The sequence below is a fragment of the Pteropus vampyrus genome, unplaced genomic scaffold (assembly GCF_000151845.1).
Source record: "Pteropus vampyrus isolate Shadow unplaced genomic scaffold, Pvam_2.0 Scaffold2, whole genome shotgun sequence".
Classification (NCBI taxonomy): domain Eukaryota; kingdom Metazoa; phylum Chordata; class Mammalia; order Chiroptera; family Pteropodidae; genus Pteropus; species Pteropus vampyrus.
Genome location: NW_011888783.1, coordinates 2,455,884 through 2,479,302, shown reverse-complemented (window position 1 = coordinate 2,479,302; position 23,419 = coordinate 2,455,884). Strand labels below are relative to the sequence as shown.

General features: G+C 33.7%; 1 protein-coding gene and 1 pseudogene across 1 annotated transcript in view; both read right to left on the bottom strand.

Moving 5' to 3' along the window:
- TMEFF2 (transmembrane protein with EGF like and two follistatin like domains 2) overlaps positions 1-23,419 on the bottom strand; it is a 218,205-nt gene that overhangs the window by 161,418 nt on the left and 33,368 nt on the right. The window lies entirely within an intron of this gene.
- Positions 673-790, bottom strand: LOC111739371 (annotated as a pseudogene).

Sequence of the window (23,419 nt, the reverse complement as noted above, 5' to 3'; positions counted from 1 at the left end):
AAAGAAAGAAAGAAAGAAAGAAAGAAAGAAAGAAAGAAAGAAAGAAAGAAAGAAAGAAAGAAAGAAAGAAAGAAAGAAAGAAAGAATAAGAAAGAAAAGAAAGAAAAAGAAAGGAAAGAAAGAATAAGAAAGAAAAGGAAGAATAAGAAAGAAAAGGAAGAAAAGAAAGAAAGAAAGGAAGGAAAGAAAGAGTATTATCTTTGGATAACAGTAGTATCCTTCTGGCCATAAAATAGGTGATTCTTGGGCTATTCAAGAGAAAAACAGACTTTTAGAGAAAAACATTTTAATACTTTAGCTCATGTCACCCTGAAAAATCCTAGACCATGAAAAAGTTTGAAGACTTCATATTTGTTCTTACCTTTCAATTTAAAGATGCATCCTGATTTAAAAAATGTTAAAATATGAAAATAATATAGCATAGAATTAAGAAGATATATTTGTAACTAAAAATTTGCCTACATTGCTCCAGAATTGCCCAGTCTGAGAACTTGACCTTAGTGTGCACATCTATGGGAATGTAAATCTTTTGATATGCTTATAGGAATAGCTGGAAAGACTCAGGCATAGCAAACTGTATAATCTACAGGATTCACATAATAAAGAAGTCCTTTAATTTTAGTTGTATAATTAGTTGCCATACCAATAGTCATTAATTTTTTTTTTTTTTAACGCCTACAGCACCTGGTATTCCTAGGTGGTCTCCCATCCAAGTACTATCAGGCCTGACCCTGCTTAACTTCTGAGATCAGACAGGATCGGGCTTGTTCAGGGTGGCATGGCCATAGATAGTCATTAATTTTTTAAAATATTTCTTTTATATTTGTTTCTATAGCTCTTAAAAAAAAACTACACTAACATTAAAATACATCTGATGCTAACACATAAGTCACTTGGCCTAATTTAATTGCAACTGCATGATTTTCTCTAAATGTGCAAAAAACAGATACAAAATATTTGTATGTGATTTAGATTGTGTTACACTGTGATTTGTAATTTAAAAATGTAAAATTATCACATAATACTATTATTATTACTTTTATTATTAGTACAGTGTATACATTAACAATTTTAATCTATCCAGGGAAAAAAGAAATTAAGATTACTATTATTTTTTCTTTCAAGACTGAGGATATACAAGAATAATTTAAACTCAAAAACTATAAAACTGAGAACTCAGATTTTCCCCCAAATTTTATGTTATGCCATTCTTTCTTGGGGCTCTTCTGTTTTTTTTTGTTTGTTTGTTTTTTAGTGTGACTTCCATACTTTTAAGTTTAGACTAAAATTTTAAAGAGTTTTCACACAATGTTTCAGAGTATTTTTTAATTTTTTTTCAAAATAAATAGGACTCTACTAATTAAACTCAGTATTTCATGACCTATTAATTCAGTAGTTATAATCCTCTTTAATTGGATTAGCTATAATTATAATTATATGGCTCTCTGAATCATAAAAGGTTAAATACAAGTCATTTTCCATTTAAAAACTTAAATGTGAGTTGATTATGGTAAGAAAGGAAAGATAATTCTTCCTAAGGTTAACTGCTAAGTCTTTTCCTCTATTTTCATGAAGTCAGCTTTCTTATTTCTTGCTTATTTGATTCATAAAACTTCTCAACTCTACAACATACTGTCCAAATACATGGTATCTTTTGGAAATCATTTTTTATAATTTATAATTTTTATAATATAACTAACTCCCACTTAATTGTATGTAAGTGTGGAATGAAATAATTAATTTAGTATGTTCAATAGGTTACATTACCACTTAAATTGAGTATATAATAGTGGTATTACTGACAGGAAGGAAAAGAGAGATTGAAGGCCTTTATAATCAACTCATTCTTCATGAATTCGTTCTTTTACTTCTCTCTCCACCTCTCCCTCCCCTTCATTTTCTTCAACCTTTGATTTCTCTCTCTGCTCCTCCTCCTCGCTCTTCCCATCCTTTTTCCTCTCCTTTTCTCTCTCTCTCTCTCTCACACACACACACACACACACACACACTTTTATTTTTTTTAACACCAAGTTTTAAAAATTATTATGTTCCACCTGCTTCCATTTGGAGACAAGTCATTCAAAGGTAAGCAATTAATTTTAGACTTATCAAAACATTATACTCAAGGGGCCTTTCACAAAAAAGTAATACGTTATTGTATTGAATCACTAAGTTCAAATAATTTTGGAAGCAAAACTCTTAATTTCCTGTTTAGGCATTTTGAATTTAACTATTTCATTTGAAAAAAAAATTAGAAGGAGAAAAAAAGGGGAGGAAAAAGTGCCTAGAAGAAATAATGAAATGAATTGCTACAGTATGATATTTACTTCAATTCCACAAATATTATTAAGGATGAAGCATGCATCAGAAATTCCTTCTTAATAGAGGTATATGGTAAGTCCCCGATCATATATTTAAAAATAATATGTAATCGGGATCATAAAGTACAACATTCTGTGTTCTACTAGTGTCCTACAGAGGAAGAGGAGGAAAGACGATACATAGAAAACAATTCATGAGAGTAGGGTACCCCAGAGATGTGAAATAAGAATTATAACAAGAAAATGAAGGTAAATGGGAAGCAGAGAAAGGAAGAGCATGGACAAGGGCCCTGGGAGCAGGAAAGTCTCAGATGCTTAATCCCATTCAATGGAGTGTAGGTTATAAAGAAAGGGGGTTGTAAAATGCAATTAGGAGAGGATTATTCAAGTGATATCATAGAGAATCTCAATGTTAGTTTTAGGAGTTCAAAATCAACAAAGAATTTCCAACAAGGAAACAATAACCAGAACTGTTTTAGATTGATTCAAAGAGCAACAGATGAGAGTGAGGGGATTCTGGGAGTAGAGAGCACAAGTACAAGATAGTCTCCACTTATAGTCTGAGCAAGACCAATAGTGGAGAAGGTGCCAAGAAGTTCTCAGGAGGAAACAATTCTGAATGGGTCAGACTACATGAAAGGCCTCAGATATTTACATACTTATACACTGAGGCCGATGGGTAACATGTTTTTGGAAACATTGGTGATTTAACAATAGAAGTCGAATTATTATCTTTCTGGTATCAGAAAATGCAGCTATGGTTGTGATATAGAAGACTTCTTGTTCAAGAGAAATGTCAATAGAAAAGGCAAGAACATTCTACTATTTGGTAAGAGGACATATATTTGCTTAGAAATCTGTGACATTGATAGGCAACATCTGAACCAACATAAGTGGCTAAGGGATATTATTACTCTGCATTGCTTCACAGTTGGAAGATATGAATGATGCTTTACAATAGTGGTTCTCAAACTTTAGTGGCAAGACAATTACCTCGAGGGCTTGCTGAGACATAGATTGCTGAGACTCACCTCCAGAGTTTCTGATACTGTAGGTCTGGCTGAGGCTCAGAATGCACATGTCAAATAAGTACGCATGACAATGATGATATAGTACACAAATCACACAAGTATTCAAAAAGGTAACTTACTGGAAATTCAACCTCCTGGACATTTATGGAAAAGCCATTTCCCCTAATAAAGTGCATCTGAGAATTGTGCTGTTGCTGAAAAAGGATTCCTCAGGTTGAAAACAAAACAATGAAGGGCATTTCTATTCCTGATTTCATTTTTGCCAGCAAAAAGGAGCTTGTTTCTGAATCTGAAATAACGTAAACTTTTAGAGAAAGCACCCATGACATTTTAGCAGTCAAGAAAAGGCTATTAAAGTATACATTAACTTTTAGGAAATTATATCAAAAAACAATTTAAAAAGTAACAGCTATCATAGTCAACTTGGGGGTTCCATGGCCAGAAAATTTAAAGGAGGTGGAGAGTAAAAATTAAAAACCTGATAATACAATCACAAATGATACTGATGAGGAAAATAAAGAATCAGTATCTAAGGAAACCAGTGTGGTTGCTTAGGGCTCTCTTTCTGATGAGCTTCAATTTAAATGAAACGTGCAAAATACGAAGGGAAGAACATATAACCAAAGATAAATACAAAAGAGAGGCAACAATCTTTAACAATAGGACCAAGAGGCTAAAATGTCTATTTCTTATCTATACTAAGGTCACTAAAGAGTTTTTTTTTAAAATGTGTATAAAATGTGCGTACATATAATATAAAGTGTAAAAATGATTTTTTAAATGATGGATACAATCACGGCTTGGGGAAAATTATATATTGTTAAATGTGATAAAATGGTGGTTTGCTTCCATTTCTCTCCACTGGGAGAATTATCTTCACATTAGAAAGGATAGCATCATAAAGAGGTAATTGAAGCACAAAATAAAAGCAAAGATTAAGAGAGCATTTAGCCTCTTTAAATGAATGTTCAAGTCCAGACACAGATGAATTACATTTGAAAGGTTGTGAAACAAATCATTCTGTGTAATCACTGGGAAATGATAGCGAATACAGGAAATCCCATAAGATTAAAGACGAGCAAATGACCCAATTTTTAAAAATGAATAAATGTCAAAGCACAGAATCCACAGAGTTGTCAGACAATTATTAACTTTGCAAAATTTCACAAAGGACTGTCAAAGTATTAGATCAGAGCCTCCAGTAAGTCTTGAACAGAAAAACCAAATAAACAAATAACACTAAGGCACACCACGCCAATCTCATGGAATTTCAATTACATTCTAAGACATTTAAGGAAATTTCAGGATGCTCTTGTAGCCATCGACAGAGACTGCAACAAATGCTAAAACATTTAGGTGAATGTGGAACTACAGAAGAGCCCTGCCTTGGGGATTCTAATTGTGAATCAGTAGAATGTACTCAAGAACCACAGCTTCCCTCCTTGGATCTGCGCCATTCAGTTCAACAGTTTTTCTATCAGTATCTTAGCTGAAAACTAAATGGCATTCTTATCAAATACATGGTTGACTCAAAGCTAGCAAAACTGACTACTATCTTTGACAGCAGAAACAGTATATAAACTTATCTTGACAGGCTAAAGGGATGAGGCAAACCCAACATAATGAAATTTAACTGGGATAATAGATGAGACAATGCCAACACAAAACAATTTAACTGGGATAAATAAAAAATCTTAGATTTGTGTTGGAATAGTAATTATACATGTTGAGGACAGAATTTTCCTTGACAGCAGTTCATGTGACAATGACTTGGGAGCTTTAATCAATTACAAATTTACTGAGATAACATGTGAAAGGATTTTGTGGTCCTTGGTAGGTAGAAAGCATTCATTAAATAGCTGTGTTTTGCTGAGCTCACTATGGCTTACGTGTTGCAAACCAACACACGATTTGGCTGCTAATGTAGACTGTATTGCAGGAGTGCAGTGTTCACACTGTGGGAGATATTTCCATTGCATCCTGAACTGGTCAGGTCATTCACAGAGCATTTTGCCCAGTTCTGGATTCTTCACTGAAAGAAGTAAACTGATAAAATAAGTAACATTTAAAAAGAGGATGACCAGAATGGTGTCATTTAGGAAGACAAAGTGTTGGGGAGTGTGGAATGGATGAGACTGAACAGGAGAAGAGAATGACTAGGGTAAGCACTATATTAAAATTTAACAGGTTGCCATGAGGAAGAGTAAAATTTGTAATATTTAAATTCCTCGAGAAGAGCTGAGAGCAAGGTAAAAAGAAGAGGAAAACATTTCAGATCAAAACAAGAAAAAACTTTATAATTTTAATTTTTCAACAAGAAAAAGTAGTATGTCATGAAGTAATGAGATTCCACAGGTTTTGCCAGAGGCTAGTCTGTGGGGAATGTATAGAAGGGATTTCTGAATTGGGTAGGAAGCTGGTCTTAATGGCTCTTGTGGTTTCTACCAAGTTAATTCAATAAATATTTGTTGAACATTTACTATGTGGAAGGCAACCTCTCTTTTGGCAGGTATACAAAAGTAAATGGGATAAAGACTTTATCCTGAACATATCTATGATCTTGTAATAGAGCTGAGGTGTGTACTTCATTAATGTTAAGGCTATAATATTTACAGATAAGTGATTTAAAAGCCAGACAGTACTCTGGAAGCAGAGAAGGGGAAGTGTAGAAACACCTCACTGAACTGCACCCCAAGGATGCATAAGATTTTTACAGTATATAATTGGTGAGAGAAAGAGGTAGTAAAATAATGCCAAGTAGATGGGAAATTGTAGCAAAGATATCAGCCCGAGAGAGAAGCTTAACAGAAAGATGTTTAGTTTGGATGAAGCATGATGCTAAGTGGGAAGCAATGAAAAATAGGCTCAGAGAGAGCCTTGAAAGCTGCACCTTGTCTTCCAGAGGTGAGAAGAATCCACAGCACATGCTGGAGTGTGGAATTCCCATGATTGGAATTTTGTTTTAGGAATTGGCATGAGAAGATAAATTGGATAAAATTGGTACATTTGGAAAGAAGGCAGCCAAAAAGGAGGCAACTTAAGATATTTGTATTTATTCACTACCATCTATATTCCAGAGCATGAAGTCAGGTCTTTTATATAAAACATCTCTCTTAGTCCTCACAGATTTATATGAACAAATGTAACTGAAAAAATGCTGTAGAATTAAGCATACGTTATTAAGTATATGTTATACTGTGATAATATAAACCAGAAACAGCCATAAGTTTCAGGCAATGGATTCTTTCCAGGAAACATAAGAAAGGAATCCACTAGGATACTTTTGAAAGACCCTCTTTGGGGATGTCAAGGGTGGACAGGGAGAGTTTTATGTGTGTATTCATTATATCTAGAATCAAAATATTATATCTAGGGTTTTATATAGGGATGCAGTTTGTAAATTTTAAGCATTATATAAATGTCAAGCATTGTTTTTGTTACATGTAGACTCTCCAAAAAACTATGAACTTAATCTGGCATGTGGAGACAACTCTGGTGAATGAATTACTTCACAGTGGGCCGAATGTGATGTCTTTTGGTTTGAATGTTTTACAACATTGAAGGTATTACCTTTATTTTACTTATTCTAAAGCCATGAAGGAATGAGTATATATTAATTTGTATCACAAAGATAGTAGTTCTTTGCCATTTCTGGGGCAAAATTCTGTCTGAAGACTGACAAATGATGAGAGTAGCAATTAGTAAATTCTCTGATTGGAGACTATTTAAACTTCCACTGTGAATGATAAACAATTGTTAAAAAAAAATCTATGGTCTGGAATACAAGAACTGATAGAATTTATTAGATATGCACCTAAGATCTAGTGGCCTTATGAAAGACTTATATCTAAACACTGAAAAAGTTATCACTTATTAAAAGTCACCACTGAAAAAATACAGTAGACTACTTCATATTCATAAGCCCATGATTGAGAAAATGCAACAAGATTCCAATCGACAAATTTCCTAATTGGTCATATTTTATCTACTTATTAAGGACAGCTCTACATGTCTCTAAGAAAATCAAAAACTAATTACTGACAGTGGTTCTTTTGTGGCTCACTGAATAATTTCAATGTTTATATTACTTGCCCACATTTAAAAATTAGGAAGTACTGCATAAAAATCTATATCTTCAACTTCCTGTGAAAAAAACCAGATCTAGCATGTGTGGAAATATAAAATCATGCAGGATAACTATTAGAAGACCTCACTTGCTCATTTAGACAAGGCATGCTCTTTATTTTACCATGGACCATACCAACTCCTATTACTCCTTTACTTTTTTTTTAACAGCCATATTTTTCACTTACTTGCCTGATCTGTTTCTCTAATCTAATCTAGATCTATTGTTTCTCTAATTTAGAGTTAGTAGCAAAACTAGACATTCGAAAGCAGCTCAAATTCCACCCTGAAGGTGTGGTCTACTGCTCAGCATTATAGCAATTTTTTACACATCAGATAATATCTAGTATATGTGGGCCATTACATTCACTTTATTTTGTTCCTATTAAAAAGCACAAAAAGTAACAAAAACCAGCCTTTGATTTTTATAAATGTATTTACATTGATGTATTTACTTATGCAAAACCAGGTGACAAAATTAAAGTCATCAGCGAGTAACTAAAGTTTATTGTATTTGCTGTGAACTTCAATGACAGGATTTGCTTAATTTACATATATTGAAAATTTTGCATTTATTCATTTATTTAATATCACGGGTGGTTAGACATTCACATAATAAATATGCTTTAACCTTGCATCAGTTGAACTTCAAGAAAAATTAATTACATTCATCATTTCCTGATTTCTTTCTTTCTGTAATTTAAGTATCCCCATGACAACCGGAAATTTTTGCTAATTTATGAGTAGTAGAAGCTCCTCCTCATAGCGTTCTCTGCATTTATCAAGTGATTTCTTGGAAGAACATATAAGACTTATAGTCTTCTTAGCAATATTCTTTAATAGTTACCTTTAATTTAGAATGAAAGATCATATGTACATTATAGCTGTTGATTTCACTTGACTTTTTACTTCACAATGTCCTGCTCTTAGGCCAGTCTGTATTCCATTAAAATACTTATTAGCTATGTGTTTATCTAAGCACTTATATTAAAAAAACAACTACATGTATTACTGAATTATTTTGAAACCTCAATTAATATCAAAACACTTATAAAATTATAAATTGTGATTTATCGAATAAGAAAAACATATAATTCTTTGTTTTCTTTTGTTTTGGTGAGGATGGGATTTCTGTTCAAGTACACTAAGGAGAACAAGGAAAACTTTCATTCATAAGGGTTTATAGTCCTTCCCAAATTGTCACTATCATCATCATTCTCCTCATTTTCTGATTTCGTTGTTAAATATAACTTGGGAATTTTTTTTCTTTTTCTGTAATTTAAGAGACATTAGTATAAAAATAATTTTTCCTAATTGTCCATGGCATGAAATTGAAGAACTAGTAAATAGACTTATCTGATGTTTTAAGATGTTTGATTCTATACTTTTCTATCCTTTTATTCCCATTACAAATTCTATTTTTTCTGAGTATTACATTCTCTTTGTCCAGTAATGGTGCAATAGAGATAGAAGTCGATCTTAGCTTTTTTAGCTTATGTGTCCCTCCTTCAACCGTATTTTTAGTGAATTGTTTTCCATACTTTTTTTTTAATTTGACTTTATCCTTTGTTTTGCAAACAATCGTAAAATTGGCTAAATAAACATATATATGTGTGTGCTTGAATATGTGTGTATGTATGTATTTCAAGATTGATCTGACAATACTTTGAATCTTATTCCAGAATGAAAGAAAGTAAACGACAAAAGGTTAAATAACTTATTTAAATATAATAAGGACATATGCAGAATTGTTTTGCTTTCATTTAATTTTTTAGTTACCTGATTCAGAGAGAAATTAATGCTCCTATATGCTGATAGATAGGTGGTTTAACATATACAGTTTCACTATGAAAAATCATGTTAATTTGTGGATTATTTCTAATTTAACTTTGCAGATATCAACCATTCTAACAGAATGATTATAATAATTAAAGGCCAAATAATGACTAATTTACAATTTGGGAATTTTCTAGAATTTTCAAAAAATACAAATTTGAGAAGTTTTTAATGAATGTCATTATGAGTTAATATACTTAAAAGAAATTAATATGATTTTCTGAATTTTTTTTCTCTTTTTGGGAGAAAATCAGATAAACATTTTTAAAAGATAAATATTTTTAATAGAATAAAACTTGTTTCCTAAAGATTTAAAAGTGCATATTGTATAATGCTAGTCATAGTATATATAAAATTGACTTATTTAATGATATTTAACATTATTAACTATTTCATGTTAACATTTAATACAAAAAGTTTAATTTTGACTTTTTTGAAAGTTGATTATGTAGTTTAATTATAAACCAACATTTTTCATTATAAAATATAGATTTATGTATCTATGTTTTTGATTATGTAGTCTATAAAATACCTAATGAATGGCATATATTAACATTGCATATGAATCTTTAAATTTATATGTATTTCATTTTACTATAAAATCCAAGCTGAAAAGAGAAACCAAAGAGAAGAATATGGTAACACAGTACCAATTTTAAGATCATTTTTCTTTCATATAAGGTATTTGTTTTTATATGAACTTGATAGTAGTATTTTTTAATATTTACATTATACTCAATATCAGAATGATTTCAATTAATAAAGTCAACATTTTTAAAGTAGTATATCCATCATATACTACTATATGGGCAAAAGACTTATCTTTACATAGACTTTTAGGAATGTCTCTCTTGTGTAATTGAAAAAAAAAGAAAAACAAGCAAACGTGAGAATAGAATAGTGGCTAAGGTCATAGATTCTAGACATGATTTGCTCAAGTTCAAATATTGACTTGGCTACTTACCAGGTGTGCTATTTTGGAAAAGTTACTTAACTTCTCTGTGCCTCAGTTCTTATCTATATATTTTAGAGTTGTCACAATGATTAAATGTTTTATGTTACCCACAGAACTTAGAATAGAGAGCAGGACCTAGCAAGGGTCATATAAATTTGTTCTTATGTCAATGTGGCACTTCTAGAATCTGGAATCCTTTTTAAGAGAGAAAGAGAAAGAGAAACTGAAAAACAACTTCTCAGTTGCTTAAGTCAACTGATTAACTGAAAAGCCCCACATACTAATGGTAGCAAGAGAGTGAAACAAAGCATGTTTACTTCTGTGTTTACTGTGTTTGTCTTAAAGAATAAGCTCATGAAAATAAGACCATGAAAAATCTTTCTAAAAATGTAAACATCATGCAAGACAAAATAATCAAAATCTTGCCATCATGCAATGTGCCCAACCTTTTTAGCAACTATAGGAAATTTTAAAAATCTTCATAGTCAGGAAAAAATAAATTATTCTAGAAGAAGATAGGCTACCAGCCAATAAAAATATTGTGGAAAAATAACTAACAGAAACTCCAGGTTTGGTTTTTAGAGTCCCTAAGACATATATTTGATATTGGCTAGATTACAAAGTGACAGAGGATGGGTATAAGAGGAGGAAGGGATCTGAGAATTAGAAAAATTAATGGCCTAAAAAGTATTTTAATTAACTTTCCACACTGACTTTTTTTAAGTGATAATTATGTTAGATTTTTAAAGTCTGATGACAGCATTTTCCCTACAGCCGATTTGCAAGCTCTTCTAAGTGTCTTAGTCATCTGCTTAGTCATGTGCACGGCTACATTTTTGATTCATTGAGAAAATGTGAATATCCTATTTTCTGAATTTGTAAGCTTTATAGAGCCCCATAGCGACAGCCTGTAATTTGTGTGTGCGTCTGTATGTGTAAATTATTTTCCAATTGCACATTTTCTAGCAACTCTTTCAAATCTTAAAAAAAATAAAAATCTTCCAACAAACTGTTGGAAAATGCTGGCTAGAGAAACTTGCATAAGAGCACTCAATGGCAAATTAATGATTTGGTGATTATCCTTGAACTACTTTCCCCATTTACAGGCTAGTGAAAGCTAAGCAACGTTGGTGTAATTACAATAAAGAAAACATAAGCATTCCAGTTTTAATTTTCAAGACCTCATATGCAGTTTTTATTTTTAACTGAAGTAACATATTAGGAAATATCATTAAGAATACTATACATATATAAAGAGATCACAATGGGACTCTAGGTTGCTGCTTTTTGGGGGACACTCTTCATCTTTAAAATAGCTTTAAGACTTCCCATTCCAGTATTATTGGTATCAGTAGCCACAGAATAAAGCAAAAACTTCTGTAGACATTAAAAATATGAATAGATCTCTAATAGTTAAGGCAAAGTCTAAACCACAGTGGGCATATATGTATTCAGGTATATACTGTGAGACAGAAGGAGCATACAGTAGTTTACAAGGCTTACAATAACAAATACTGCACTTCGATTATCTTGCCTTGTGTTTTATTTTCAACTAACATTAAAGAAAATTAATATCTAATTGTGCTACATCTTGATTCAATTTCAACTACCCCTCCAATCTCATTATAACCAACCCCAACCACTTGACTGGGGTCCAATGGAAGCATTTTCCTTACTTCCAATACCACAGCCATTAGTTATTGGATGGCTATAATTTTTCAAGCAGTAAGCAGTTTGCTTTTTTTTACCTTACATCCCCAAGGTACAAATAAATAGATACAGTACTGTATTAATGCCTGTTTTACAAACCTGCTTCAGTTGTGATATACATTTTTAATATAATAAACTGTCTGCATTATGAAGAAAAATTCCAGAACAAATAAACTCATAAAAATTCATTGGTAATGCCTGTTCCTCAATTAAGGAAAGCCTGTCTATTGAGCTTAGGAGAATTACTTGTAATGAGTGGAAAGCTCCATCATGTTTCCCACAATCACTGCAGCTAATGCTTACATTTAAATTGCACAGAGTTATCAATTTGGCCCGTATTTCAAGGACACGTTCCACTGACCTTTCTGTTCTTTTCTTCAGTGATGAAAAGAAAAAGTCTGATTTTTTTAAAGATCTTATTACCATTCCATTTGGGAAAGGAGCAATATTATTTGTCCAAATACAATACAATTTCTGAAGACAAGGTGCTAGATCTGAAAGGTTTCACAGCTTCCACTATAACATGAGTGTCACAGAAGGGCAAGGCGAGGTGATCAGAAATTATAATCACATACTTGATCGACAGTCCATGAAGAAACTTGAGATTTCTGTTCCCCTAGGTTTCCATTTCCTTACCTTGTCCTTCTTCCTACACTTAACATGTTACAGAATTTTGACAATTGAAGAACATTTCTGGAGTACTGATTTCTCTGCCTGTGATCTCCTGGTCCATGTGGAGGCTGTGTCCTAAGTCACTGACTATCAGAAGAGCTTTTAAAATAACAGTTTACTCTTCATTATTATTGAAGAATGCTACACTGAGTGATCTAAGGAAGTCTAAGTGGCCAAAGGACACATTTTAATTTTGTTTTGTTCCAAAGCATTACAGAGTAAAGCATGGTGCAAAATTAATCTGGTCGGCAAGAGAGTGTGGGCTACACAAAGCATCTGTTGGCTGCCTCTGGAATAAAAGCACTGCATTTGTCTAGACTTTATTTATGATCTGTTTTTGGCATAACTAGTTGTTACTGCTGAAAGCCAAAATATAGCAGTCTGTGTAACAGATTACCTCAAAAGAAGACAAATTCTAGAGTGGATGTTTTTTTAAATTTTTAAATAAACATATTTTTAGACTATCTTCTGTGTCCAGGAGGTCCCTAAATCCCACAGCATTTCCAGCTTTTTAGAATGGCAAGAAAACCACAAAGAAAAGAGGGAAGGAACAGCAGAATGTCTTTTTTCCTCCCCATTTCCCATGATCACAACCTACCGATCACTTTGTGACTACAATCTTCAGGCCTTTAATTTTTCCTTCAAGTCCTGTTCATTGTCTAACAGGTTTGCAGACATTGGCAGGTCTTGTGGTTCACATAGAGTCTTGAGAAGAAGGGAGCTGTGTCCCTAGGGATGACATTCAGTGAAAGCTTTTCCAAAAGCACTTGTTAGCCTGATGAGTGTATTTCAGCTTCACGTCAACAATTTTTTTTCTTCTTTGTAATTAAATTTGCACAAAAAGCAAGCAGTGCTCTTCTGCCTCCAAAAATATGTATGAGTGGGTGTGTATACAAGAGCGAGAGAGACGAGCATAGTGAGGGAAGAGGAAGGAGGAACTGAAGAAAAAGCTCAAATTATTCTTGTTTTATCTTTCAAGTTTCATTTGGGCTTTTTCTTTATTAGAGAGTGGTGCTTATTGAAGAGTCTTCTGGGAGACTTTTAATATTTGAAGAAATGGAGCTTTGAACTAAGAATATAGGGAGGAAATATTAGAGGCATACTGAATCTAAAAACTGCCTTAGATATGACATTCAGAGTAACAGCTTAGTTGATGAAGTTCTTTCTGCATTTGCCTCATGCAGTACACTCAAGATTCGTGCTTATAGTATTGACAGTAATGGTTACACTACTATTCTCTGAAGAACAGCAAATAACCTGTGCTTAAATGTGTTGTAATCACACATTCTGATGAGAGAAGGGTGTCAGAATAAGAGTAACTTATACCTATCGTTATAAACTTATATATAATTTCTTGGTGAAGGAAGTGACAAACCCATGATCCAAATGGGAACTTTGTAGCTAACTTTCAACTACAATAAATTAATATTTTGGTGCCCTTATTAAGTACAACTTCTACCTAATGTTGACTAGTCTAGAAGGCCCATTGTAGAACAATTTATTTAAAGCTCCAGAAACCAATCCTTTGGTGCCATACACTATTTAAAGCTGATATGAATAAGTTCCCTTTGTCATTTTTAAAATGCACCTTGTTCATCTATGTATGGTTGAAAATTAGTTAAAAGTTAATTGGTGAGCAAATGAATAAACAACACTATCTTTTTTTTTAATCTGTGTTTTTTCTTCACTGAAAACTCAGTTACCCAATTGCACCTTTAAAAAATATACAAGCAAGGACAGTGACATGTAGGAACTGTTATTATTGACAATAAAATGTAGGCTTACATTGACTAAAGGATAAATGGAGTAGCCACCTGTCAGCTATGCCCCTGAAAATAAAGACCAGTGTGAGAAGTCTCATTTGTCTTAATTAAGCTTTGATTTAGCATCTTGGAAAAATCCTCACTTGCTCAGCCCAACACTGTCCAATTGAAGGCTCTTTACAATGTTTAAAAAACTAATCTAAGGAACAGAAACTAAAATCACCACTTGCAGGATGATTTTGGTATATCCCACAGTGTACAACTATTCCACTGTGATACACGGAACGGGTATATCTTGCCTTTACATTGCACCCTAAGTTCTTTGCTCCACTCTCAGTTCTCTCCTGATTTGGGTTACTTTCCCTAAAGTGCCTCATACTCAAGTCATTGAAAGTATTCCCTGGGCACTTACTCCATGGCCCAAGCAGTGAATACTCTGCAATTTCCTTTTGCATTTAGTCCCGTTATAAGTTCCTAGGGAACAAGCGGGAGTGGGGGGAAGTTCTCCCATTCTTTTCTTCACTTTTCCTCAGTCTCCCCTTTGTCTTCAGACATAAGTTCCATCACTACACTATATTCTTGGAGAAAAGGATAAATGGAATACATCGAGGGTGCATTTTCATTCTCTCCAGAAAGTTCAGGATGAGGTGGTTTATACATTATTTTCTATGAGGTTTTCTCCCCTAGAGATGGCTTACTCTCTGAAAGCACAGGCATTAGATATTTTTAAGTTCTCCAGGTGATTCCAATGGCCAGCAATATTTGAAAACCACTGACCCAAATAACATTTTAAGATGAGCACCACTGACTATTGTATGGAGAATTGTTTTGAGAAATCAAGTGTTCTATTTTCACATGTTAATTGTGAGATATCTGAAACCTGAGTCTAGGAGCAAATATGCTGATTAAGAAACTGTAGGGAAAAATTGAGAAAAGTGAGGGGTATTTTTTTTCTTGTTTTTTTTTTTTTTTTTAGTGAAAATAAAGAAAGAGATTATTGGAGTTTGGAGGTTAATTTCAAAGATTATTCCTCTAGACTAGAGGTGTAAGCAGAAACTAAAGAGTAAATTGTTTTCACATAAACTTTTCTCTGATACGTGAAAGTGCCACCCCTTAAGGACAATCGCAATACGCCTCCTTATTCTCTCCACTCCCGCAGAGAGGCTTTCGTGATGAGTGTTGACATAGTCTGACCTTGTGGTAGCAAGAACAGGTGGCAGCACCAGTGGTTTGAAGCTGCACCCCCAGCAGGCCTGCACCTGGCTTCCTGAGTGAAATGACCAAAGAGAATTGGGCCTGAGAGAAGGAAAAACATAGATGTTCAACGCTGCCTAAAGGTAATTATTCAGGAATCTTGTGAGTCATGGCCTTAGCTTCTTCTAGAGTGGTTGGGAAAGATTTATTCAGGGAGGAAGAAAGGTAGAGGTCCCATAATAGCTATTAGGGGGTGGTAATCCAGAGAAACATGTATTACTCACAAAGGAATAATGCATTCATGCATAATCAAGAACTGAGTGCACTAGAATGGCTGCCAATTTTTACCTCAAGCATAACTCAGCGATCCATACTGTCCGGTTCAGGACAACACTGGAGTGACTGAGCAACTTGAAGAGCTGTCTTTTATACTGTTAAATACTAAATGCAAGACTTGCATTAAGATAGGATAATAAGCAATAGGGTCTCTTTACCTACAAATCTGTATCATTTTTAAATGACTGAAGTATGCATCAGAATTAAAGATTTCCCTCCAACTTGTTCTATAGGCACTAAGTTATTTGTACCACTGCTATTGTAATTATTTCTAACCTCCTGGAAGGAAGTTAAGCAAAAGAGAGATCAAGACTTAATTTAATACAATAGGGTCATGTGAAAAGAATTTGAAGCTGCTGTAAAAGTAATGAGTGGCCTCAGGGAGCAGAGTCACACTTATCAACTGCAAAACATCTCATTTGAAGTTGTTATAAAAATTGCAAAAGATAATATTTATGAACTAGCTAGTATGGTGCCTGCACATAGTAGATAGTCACTAAATATTTACTTCAATAGAAGTGAGCATAGATAATAGATTAGTAAAAAGGAAAATTATTGAATAAACTCAGGGCCATTTGATCCATGAACACTTATGTTTATTTAACTAATAATTGTATTTGTCTAATACGTACAAAAGAACTATGTGGAAATAACCTATAGACCACTAATATTAAGTAGTTGAGAAATGCTATTATTATAAGCTGAGACAATTATACTTAGAATACAGTTAATCAAATTCTTATTTCAGTAAATTAATGAACATGCACAGTAAGAATAAACTGGTCACATGTTGGTTTTCTTTAAAACCCTATAATTTAGAATCTTATGCTTAAAAATATTAATTTGGTATCTCATTTAAACTGTATGCCAATATTAATTTCAAGAAGACCAATAATCAGCAAAAAAGCCTACATTTAAATATTTGAATTATTACTCTTGGTATTTCATAAGTCTAAGAATTAGTTTATTTGCTCAATAGATATATTAGAACTTTATAAAAGAAGTACATTTTACATATGAGAAAAAGTAGAGACTAAACCGAATTATTTGCTAACACTTAAAATAATTCGAATGTATTTTATACAGTATAATATACCTGAATAATGGTATTATTTTTGAAAAATTTTGGATTCTCTCAGATGATTTTGCATCCGGCTTCCCACTGCATTTTTCCTGGAGTATATTCATTTTATATCTGTCAATATATTGATGCACAGCCAGTTCTCCAATGCATATTTGCTGATTCATCACCACTGCTGTGCAGACTCACTGATGTGGGCCAACGATCAGATGCCAGTGTCATCTTTATCCTGTCTATGGTAGACCGACAACTATTGAGCAGGCTGACTTTCATGTATTTTGCCAACCACATGACATTCTAATCAGACTGTTTAAAATCCACATTCAGAAGATGGATCATAACTCGCGATGGCTAATATCTGTTGATTTACCATTCTTATATTTCCTGGGGGGAGAAATCAACACCTGTGGTATGAAAAATGCATACTATACACTGTCTACAGTGTTTATTTTCTGTTTTGAAAGATGCTGATCTGCCACAGATGCCAATGTACATTCTAATGCTTGAAATACTGTATACTCGAACGGGGTGAAAGTGCTGATGCTGCTCAAATATGCATGAGGTGGCTGATGCCTACTTGGGAACACACCAGCACTGCTGGCACAGGTTCAATCAGTAAATAAACATAAAATAGCCTTTTTCATTTTTAGATACAATTTTTTCAAAACCAGCTTGTATTCTTTCATGGTGGTGGTGGATACAGGGTGAATGCCTGTATCTTACATTTAAAGGCAGAAGAAATTCAATTCTATGCTAATTCCATTAACCAGTTTTTGATTAGAGATGTGGTTGCTGTTGAAAATGCGGAAGGTTTTCTGTGAGCTCCCAGTGGGTCTCTTGGGTTTCTTTAATTAGAGGAGTCAAAAACTTGAACTAGTAGTGTTACACTTCAGTATATGCAATCCAGGCTTGTGACTTGTGTCACCCAGAAATGGTGGGTGTGTGTATGGAGTGGGAGCATTTGAGAGTTACTAAATAATACAGAACACTGTGTCAACTATCTCTAATGGATAGGGCAGGGTTGTTTAGAGCTCTGTGTAAGAGATGATTCTGATTGAGGGTATGGCTTGAGTACACAAGAACATACTGATAACATGAACACTTTACTTTCTACATTAGTTCGATAAACATACTAATTTAAATCTCTGACTTAGATATGACTGATTTACTCCTCAAATTCCACAGATCAAGAATAGTAGAGAGTTTCTATTTAGAAATTACTTCAGTGCCTGTGTCTCTTATGAGAACCACAGATAGAACTTCATATCAACTTTAATAAATGTTATCATTTTATCATCTATTCCATTTGTTTGGTGGCAATGAATAAAGTAGCATCTCTTTTTAATAATCTATGTATATTATTTGTGCCTGCATATCACTGATAGCAGTTATGTTCTTTCCTCTATTTCATCTGGAGACTGTTCAGGCGGACTCTGGAGGGCGGTTCTGCATATATTCCACATCCACAGTCTAGTGAAACACAGCAGGTCCCTCATGAAGCTGAGGACAGTGCAGCCACCATCTGCACACAGCCGATTTTGAAGGCTTCTCTGCTCTTTCCACCCCAGTCTTCAGAAAGCATCTTCCTCTAATCTGACAAGTTTCTATAACGTTGCATCTTGAGAAAAAAGGTTTTAGAGGGTTTTTAAGTATTTTCCTTCCAGACAGCCCATGAGATCTTCATGCAAAATTTTCTAAACCCTTCTCAGAAACTTTAAATTGGATATCAATAATTCTTCCTGTAACAAAAAGTGAAGATTCTTTCTTTGGCCGATTCACCCCACTGGATGACAACCATCAGATTTGGGTATTATACGTATCTCTTTGTTTGTTTTCAAAACTTCTGCTTCCGGCAAAATCATTTAGACAATCATGAAATATTTAAAATAGTATAAAGCTGGATGACACCTTAAATATCAAGATGTTTTTGACTTCGAACCTATTAGGAAGAGTAATTTCATTTCATTAACTAAAGTGGCTGTCTTTGTCACTCTGGCAAATCAAATGACTTGGGAACAGTGTCAATGCAGACAAGAATAATAAAGAGAAAGCATAGATTTTTAATAAAATAAGATAAAGATTGTGAAAATCCTATAAACACTTGGTTTACATAACTGTAATTCTGAAGCATTATTATTAAAACTAAGACTGCGTATAAGGTTCTTATCAAACTTCAACTATTCAAAACAGGCATAAATTTGTATTCAGAGGATGAGAATTCCTCAATTTGGAATCTATGATTCTAGGTCATGGCTCTAATTGAACAAGGGAGAGGGGAGGCTTATCAGTCCTTCTGGAATTCCCAGATTGTTTTTTCTCTCTGGAATCAGTTTAAAAATTTCCAAGGTAGTTGGCAGTGCTTCCCAGCAGCTGCCCAAGTAGCAACTGCAACAGCTGGGTCAGTACAGCTACTGTTACAGCAAAGAAGGCTTCCAAGGCTCATAAAAAGTCTAAATAAGTAGAGATTTTATTTTTTTTGTCAAAAAAAAAAAATGAAGTCTAACAGTTGTTTCTATGAGATCTAAGATTTTCAGATATTTCTGTTTGCAATATCACAAAGAAATTGGAAAAAGAGTCAGTTAGAGACCAAAGCTGTTAGTTATCACTCATTATGTTACATGATTTATAGCATATGGCATAATGCTTTTGAACATAAGAAACATTAAAATACAAGGAAAGTTTGAAATAAACAGGATAACAGAGCCTTCAACACCACTTACCCTTAACCTTTTCTTTCATTTACTGAATATCTACTGAATACCTATTCTGAACCAGGCACTTAGGTTGACACTGAGGATACAGCTGTGAAAGAAGGAGACGAAAACCCTTGCCCTCTTAGAGCTTACTTTCAATATTTTTAGTTAATCCATTAATTCCATAGTTCCTAATTTCAATAAATGATCTCATATCCAAAATGCTAACAACAGGTAGTATTTTATGACTTTCTATGGGCCAGATACTGTTCTGGTACTACACATACATTGGCATGTTTAATTCTCCCAGCAACCTGATAAGGCAGAAACTGTTTTACAGATGAGAAAATTAAGGAATTCGACTGCCTGAAGTTCCACAATTAGGAAGTGGCAGCACCAGGATTTAAATCCACACAGTCTGCCCATAGAGGCTGCCTTCTTAATCCCTCCACCCTACTGCCTTCTCATAGTAACAAACACTGCAATTAATAATAGGTATTCCTGATTATTTTGTTTCTGTTGACTTAAAAATTAAATGCATTGTTACTTTGTTTCTAAAGAACAATTTTCTGTTTATAAACCGGGTATATCACCACTAACAAATCCTACATATGCCAGAAATACGCAGGCCATGAGAGTACTTAAAAATAAATGCAGAAATCACAGTTTCAAATCTGATTCTGAATTTGGCAGTTATAAATAATCACACTTAAAGTGTTCTCTCACCTCTAAGCCAGTGTATATGGTATCTGTAGCATTAAGTGCCATTTATTTTGGAGTATGTGCAGGATCTTGAGGCCATGCAAAATGACCGCCGGGACAGTTAGTCTAAATCCTTCCTTTTACAGATGAGGGACTGAGATCGAGAAAGGTTTCCTAAGGTCACACTTGAGAGCATCATCTCACTTAGAGACTTAGTAATATTTCCATTTGTTCTTTAACCCAATTTGAAGATTAATGGACCAGGTGCAGTTTTATATAAAACTGAAGATAAGATAGCTGTGAAATTCTCTCCCTGGCAACCTCCAGAATGTTTAACATGGATAGTGTGATTTCAGGAAATCAACACTTGGGATACTTCAACGAAAGATTTAAATTTTCTTCAGAATAGAGGGTGCTCACATCCAAATATGATATAGATGAAGCTTGACTAAGGGAACGTGATGACACAGTATAAACCATTATTAACCTTGGTGTCAAACAGAGCTATGTTTGAATCTTGATTTTGGCTCAGTAACCTAGATCTCTTGGGCAAATTTTTTCTCGGAGCCTCAGTTTTCCCATCTGTAAAATGGGGGCATGAATGTCTATTACTTAGGTTGTTATATAAACTAAATAAGATACTGCATTTTAAATATTAAAACAATAAAAACACATCCCCAAAAAAGTGAGTTTCAGTACCCTCTGTGGTTCTCTTAATTATTTTGACGGAAAAGGGAATTCGTTCACAAGATGTAGACATCATTTTGATACCACATATTGCCCTTCTAGGCTTATATATACCACTTTTCCTCCCGTTGAAAATCTCCTAAATTTTAGTAAAAGTATACCTTAGCAGTTTGCTAGCTCTTTCTTCTAGACTATGGCAAAAAGGACAGATAAAATCTTTGATAATATAAAATCTTTTTAAGCTTAAGAAAACTCCTCATTGTCTGGCTTAAAATAACATTTTTAGCTTCATGGGCACCCTTCCTCTCCTTGCAATTAACATTCTAGTGATGCCAAACCATCTGTTATTCCCTGAAAATGCCATGCTGTTCCATACTTCCACGTATTTACATGCCATTTCCTCTGTCTCCAATGGCCCTTTCTTTCGTGTTCATTTGCCAAACTCTTGCCTGTCCTCTTGCACTCGTGGTAAACTCCTTCAAGGCAGGATCTATGCCTCCCTGGCACAGTGCCTGGGACACGAAGTGTATGAGTACCATGCAAATGTCTGTTACATGAGTGAATGAGGCAAATGATCCAGCAGCACAATTCCATATTTCTTTAAATTAGATTTCACAATAGTGTAAGGAAATTTATTTGTGCAATTGTATACCGGCTCTCCAAGAAAGACTGAAATCAGACTTAGAAAAATTTGACTGATGGCATTATTGTTCAAGTGCGATTATAGTTTCATGAAGGATCAAATTTGAAGGACAACCCTTATTAGGATATATGTTTTGGAGATTACTCCTCTAATGTATTATATGTCAAGAAATTTGTAAATCTAGATTTATTATTTTTAATGTGAAAACAAGACAGCTCTGATACCAGCCAAGCATTTTATCCATCAGTAAAATATATTACATGGCACATAGCTGGAGCTTATAACCATATTTTTAAAGTAACACTACATGATACTCAGTGGAAGATAATATACTGAAAACCTACCTGAAAATATATCAGAATATCACTAGTTATAAAAATTATTTCTGGTTACATGGATGAAACTAAAAATGGTTAATTTTTCCTTTTTTTTTTCCTACACTACAGTCCTTGATACTAGAATTTACTCCATACTTTAATACCTCGAGATCCAAGGAGAGACTCAAAACTAAGCCTTTAAAGTATGAATCCTTTCCAAAAATAACTAAAACTACTCAAAAAATGATCAGCTGAAACCAAGAATAAAAATAATTGTGCACTATCCATTTGTCAAGAGGAAATGTTTAGTTCATGAATTTAAAAAGAAAAACTGGAAAATGATAAAAATGCCAATTTATTCAAAACCTAAACTATTTTTGAAAGTTTCACTCATGTCCTACTCCTTTCTGAGGTTTTCCCTACTGACTACTTACCCTTTGATTGATCATTCTTTTCTGAATTACTATACATCGTGTCTTTTGGTCTGATTATTTTGTTTATACACATTTTCACTCTCTTAAAGAACTATGACCTCTTCCTCAAGGAAAGGTGATTATGTTATACAAATTCTCTCCAAGTCCCACTGCGCTATACATATAGTAGATGCATAATAAAATATTTGCTGATTCTTATTTAACAAATGCCAAATGTGGAATTGCAATCCCAAAAATTGAGATTGTTTTGTGCCATTATTATTTGTTGTTAAGGAAGACCTCCAAGACAAGAGTGTATTCAAGGAGGAACCGAGTACATAGTGTTAAGAGGGGAATAATGGCAGAAGGACAGCATCAGGGATTAATTCTTCACTTGAAAAAATAGATCGTCTCCTTTTCCCTAGGCAGTCTGCTGCTGAACAAAAATGAGCTACAGTCACCAGATTGGTTCATTAAAATATGGTCCCTTTAGTTCACCATGACTCATCTTTATGATGAAGCTGTGATTTGGGGAATCAAATGTGATAGTTTTGCTATTCTCCTGACACCCAAAAGAGTAACATAAAACTAATTTTTAATGACTTCATATTCAGTTTACTGCCATTGTATAGCTCAACCTCTGTATGGAGCCAACACCTAATAAAATTTGATAATGCAAAGAACTGTCATTGTGGTCCCTTTGAGCAATGGCCTACTCTAAGTGCTTGGTATTAAAAGTTTGTAGATATGTTCCAAGGAAATGCTCTAGATAATTAAAAAGTCCTTCACTATACTTAAATATCTCTTACTTCACTGCTCTACTCTACTAAACTTTATTGTCATGTTAACATGATTATTATCTGTTTTATTCACTTCTACATCCCATGAACAAGTGATACATAAAATGTTGAATTAATAAATGAAAAGTCTTTCACCATAT